Source organism: Dendrobium catenatum, unplaced genomic scaffold (assembly GCF_001605985.2).
Source record: "Dendrobium catenatum unplaced genomic scaffold, ASM160598v2 original_scaffold_198558, whole genome shotgun sequence".
NCBI lineage: Eukaryota > Viridiplantae > Streptophyta > Magnoliopsida > Asparagales > Orchidaceae > Dendrobium > Dendrobium catenatum.
The window spans coordinates 77,017-82,613 of NW_021516975.1; positions in this window are offsets into that span (position 1 = coordinate 77,017).

The window sequence follows — 5,597 nt, forward strand, 5'->3', positions numbered from 1 at the left end:
ATATAACTTACTTTGATTTAATTAAAATTTATTTGTTATTAAGTGATGTTTATTTAAATTATTTAAGTTCTTAAAGATTTATTTAATCATTTAATTAATTTTAATTAATGTGTTATGATTATTGAAGTTTAATTATTCAATATTATTTTTAGAGTTTTATTTTTGTATTCATTAGTTTCTTTTTCTTTTATTCATGATAATTTAAATTTAATAGATTTATTTTTTACATATTTAATTTAGATTCATTAATATCCCTTATTTTAAAAGTTTGATAAGTTTAATTTTTATATGTTAGATTATTCTATTTTTTATTAATATATTATTTTATTTTATTTTTGTAGAATTCTATTCATTATAATTTAGTAAAAATAAAGAGGAGAACATCCTAAATGTGGGTAACAAATTAATACTACGCATCCCTAAACTTATCACTAATGAGTAAAGTACTACTCATTAGAATATTATGAGATTTAAAATAATAAATGTAGGGTTTCTGAAATGACCTAAGGTTTAGAGAGATCCTATAGAAATACAAAGTATTATAGAGCTAAGAGTTCAGTTTTATATAATTTACCTCACCAGTGCTTATCCTTTGGTTTTTTCGATTGTAGAACCTTCATTTGGAAGAAATGGAGAGGGCTAAATCGTTAAGATATACTCACCAATTGCTAGCACCACAAATCCTCACAAATAATAGATAGTAAGTATGTCTTAGAACTCATTTCATGTAATTTCTTTATTCACATGCATGTAAAATTCAAAATAATATTTCAGAGTGATCATACACGTAAACGTTATATGAGAAATTAAAATACAAAACTTTTTATTTTTAAAACTTCATTGAATTTATCTTTGACATGAATGTAATGAATGAGATTTTTATAATTATTTCAACTTTGTCTACAATCTAACTTGTAAAAACAATTAAACAATCATAACAATTTGACAAATAAGAATGATGTTTATGCAACACAATCTCACTTGTCATTTCAACTTTATATACAAGTTAAATGAAACTTATGGAAAGAAAAAAAAAACATCTTACATTATCTCCTAGAAATAAAATCCTCCAATTACATCCATCAATCATTACACTGAATATGTAAGCACATCATTTGATCATAAATCATGCATACATAAGCATCGTTGCAATATGTGTGACATTTATATGAACTTGATGTTATTACGAGCTATATATAACAATTGTAGTATAAGACATAATTTAAACATAGTTTATATTTTTTATATTAAATGCATTGATGTTGTGATTCAAGTTATGGATTCTAGCATCAGATGCATAAATGTTATTGAAATCCAAAATATGAATATAGACTCATCAAAGTAAAATTTACATATAGTTTTAAAACATAAACATACTTGTAGAATTTACTTCTTACTCAAAATTTATTTGAATATCAAAACATAAACTCTTATGAAAGATCCATAATTAGTTACAAATCATAAGGATTAATATGGGAACTAACTTGCTTTATATTTTAGATTTTTGTATATCAAAATTAAGTTACATATGAATAAAATTAATCCCCAATAATGCAACATTTTCTCTTAGATTATACATAAAATTGTCTTTTGGATCGCATAGGACAACCATAAATCAATTCACATTAAAGCTTCAATGTATTTCATATTTAATATTTGAATTCTAAACAACAAACCAATGAGAAAAATGCATGAATTTTTTACACTCTTATTGAAGAAAATTCATGATGATAATTTATACATGCTCTTTAAAATTTAAGAAACAAAAATCATGAATATTCATGTATGTCCTTTCAAACAAAAATAAGAAAAACATTGGTAATATACATATATTATTATCAAACATAAAGAGTGAAAATAAATAAGATTTCTTAGGTATATTCTTTCAAATATAAGAAAGGAGCTCTATGATATTACACATATAATGGTTTCAAACATAACAGAGAAATAACGTGAGATTACATATGTATGTTTTCTAAATATAAGAAATCAACTCAACTAGAATGCACATGTATTTTTTTCATTCTTATTAAAGGGAAACCAATTAAAACACATACACTATTTCAAGCTTAAGATAGAATCTCAATGTACAATATATTTGCATTATTTCAAATCTTTAAAAAAAAAAAAAGGTTAAGAGAAAAGCTTTCAAAAACTCTTCCAAACATATGGTAAAAACTCAATGAATATACTCATATGTTCTTTTAAAACTCACGAAAGAAACTTGAAGAAAAACGTATATATACTCATCTTCACTCATCTTGGCCAAATGGAAGAAAAAAAAAGTAACTCCTCACGATTTTGTTTCTTTTTTAATAGATGATATAAAGAACACAACTCTCCTCTTATTATTCTTCCTTGCCAAAAATCTTTAACAAAAATATAGAGTGGAGGCCAAAAGTTTCCATAGGAAGCGAGTGGTGGTCAAAATATTTCATAGTAAGGGTGTGGTGACTGAAATTTCTTGTAGGAAGAGAGCTAGGAGCTCTCTTGCATGGAAGGAAGTAAGAATTGTGAGCCATTAGAAGGAAGAGGAGTAGCCCTTCAAATTTTTCCTTTCTATTCTAGCTTTATTTTCCTACTCAAGAGAGTAGAAGAAATAATTCTATAATTAATGCTGAACTAGTGTTATAAGAGAGGCAAAATCAGCCCTTTGTCCTATTGGAGTGACATTGAAAGTTTGTAGATGCAAAGACTATCTAGCCTTCATAAAGTTTTGAATCAATGACTTAAATGTGTGTCCTAAAATAACCTCTAAAAGTAAGTAAAATTGTTGTCACTAAACTCCAAAAATAACACCCAATATGTGTGGATTCAAACTCTTAGGCATAAAAGGACAATCCTACCCAAAGTTATTTTGAATTGTATGGCTAGGATGAGAGATGTAAAAATTTCCTTGCATGTGTAGATAAGTTTTTGATAATTCATTCTAAATTTTATAGGATTTAAACATGATTTAATTTTTATTTTTAATGAAATTAAGTGAGACTTTGTTATATATTTATTTTTTGCTTCTTTTCTTTTCATATACATATAACTTATGATATTTTTATTAAAATTTTATGTGTTGATGTTTTAATTATAATTTATTTTATAATTTTGTAAGGTTTCAAACTTGATTTAAATTTATTTTAAATAAAATCAATTCGAGTTTTGTGATTTTTTTATTTTATAATTTTAGATTTTATATTTTATATTTAATATTTTAGTTTTTTTAATTTTTATTTATAATAATTATTTAATATAAGTTTTAACAATATAAAGTTCCCATATTATATATATATATAATTTGAAAATAACTTTTGAAAAAACTTGTGTCCAATTCAAAAACGTAGGTCAAGAAATGGACCCCTGACATGTGTTATGAACTTGAAAATTAAATCAAACATGTTGGTGTTAACCAAAGCAATCAAAATAGTCCAAAAAAGTTCATAATACTTTTTTATTTTGAGTTTTTAGATTTCTTATATTGATTTTTATTTAAGATGTGTATTTTGATTCTGAGCTTTGGAAGTTTGGTTGATTGATAGAAAGATGATAATAAAGAGTGATATGCTAAATAGTGAATAAATTGATTAGCCTAATTAGAAAAGAAAAATGTATGAATAAGATCAACGATTATGGTCAATGAATGAGTTCATTGATTATGTTCAATGGATGAGTTCAATGTTTATGTCTACAATATGAGTGCAATAAGTTTAACTAATGAGTTTATTGATTATGTTAATTAATGAGTTCAATGGATATAATGAATGTTTGGATTTATATGTGAATATATATGACTCAAGTCTTCTTTCAAGTATAAAAGTAGGGATGACAACATGTGAGGAATTATGCATATCTCAACAAACTAGAGGGTGCTTAAAAGGAAAGAAAGCTTAAGTGTGGGGATGAAAAACTATCCTTTGGAAGACCAAGATTTATAACTTGAATGGTATGTTGATTTCAAGAAAGAAGATTTAGATGGTTAGATCAGAATAATTAACCAATCAACCAAAATTTAAAAGGAAAGGGAGTCTTGTAGGGTATATTACACCCATCCTTGAGAATAAGATATAAACTTGAATGGGATGTGCATCCCAACCATATAGAACTATATGTTTTGACAAAGACAACTAACCAATCTACTAAAATTAAAATAGGTAAGGAATCCTGATAGGGTAGGCTATAATAACTAAGATCAGGTTATTGTAAATTGTTTTAATTTACTCCATGATTATTCTGCCCATTATTCATTGATCATTACCATCCACATTATTTGACCAATTAAAATTAGGATTATTACTCCAACATAGATTTTATGTATTTGAATAGGGATTATTTTGTCTTCCAATTAAATTAATATTTTTAAACCCTTACACATAACTATGTTCACTTGAATGTTTATCCCCCAATGACTCAGTTTTTAATCCAAAATTTACTCCTATTTTGTTAAATTTCTTAGAAATTACTGCAACTTGTGTAGTCAATTTTGAAAAACCATCAAATTCATAAATTCCTGCTACATTCTTAGGATTTACCATATCAACAAAAACACTAGAAAATATTAGTAGTTGTTTCCTCTTTTAATTCATTTGCTTTCGCATATGGCTAAGAAATTAATGATCCTCCAACTCCAATACAATTATAACTCTAACAGATCCTACTTATCCATTATAAAATATTTGAATCATTAACCAATCAGATAAAGGATGGTGAGGGTATTTTCTAGTCTTTTTTTTAAATCATTTCTAACTCTTATTAAAGATTTCTCTTTCAAGCTGAGAAAAATAAGTTATATCATTTCTAAATTTGGTAGATTTTTAATTTGAAAAATAATTAACAAGAAACATATGAGCCAACATATTCCAAGTAGTCATAGAGCATGGCAGTAAAGAATTCATCAACACATTATCTTTATCTCTTAGAGAAAATAAAAATAATCTAAGTCTAATAGCATCATCACTGATATCATCATACTCAAATGTTCCACAAATTTCTAAGAAAATAGCTAAATGTAAATTGGGATCTTCTACAAGAGTTTTTTTTTTTTAAATGGGAGTTTTGAAACATTTGAATAATGACATTTTTTAATTAAAAATTAGTAGCTTGCATTTTATGTATATTTATAATGATTTGATGAAGTCCTCCTACTAATGGACTGGCATAATGCTTAAGAGATCTAAACTATTTATAATCTAACACAAGTTCAGTAATATTCAAAATCTCCTTGATGTTTTTGAGTTTTTAAGAGGATTTTCACAATTTATGAATCAAACTGAAAATTCCTATGTATCGCTATAAAGCATGCAACCAAAAATATACAATCAATAATAATAAAATATATAAAACAAAAGTTATAATTAGGTGTAATTATGTAATTAATTAAATATTGTAATTAAAATTTTAAAAAGTGAAATACTTCCATGGCAATGGTGCCAAAAACTTGATGGGGGCATTGGAGTGCACTTTTGAATTGTTAAATTGTTTAAGGCTCTATTCTCCCCTAAAAAATGCTTAAGCTTTCTTTGATATATAAAAAGTAATAAACCCCACTTAATATATACAAGTATACATCCTGAATCAAGTACTGAAGTAATAGAGTAGAGTTTCAAACC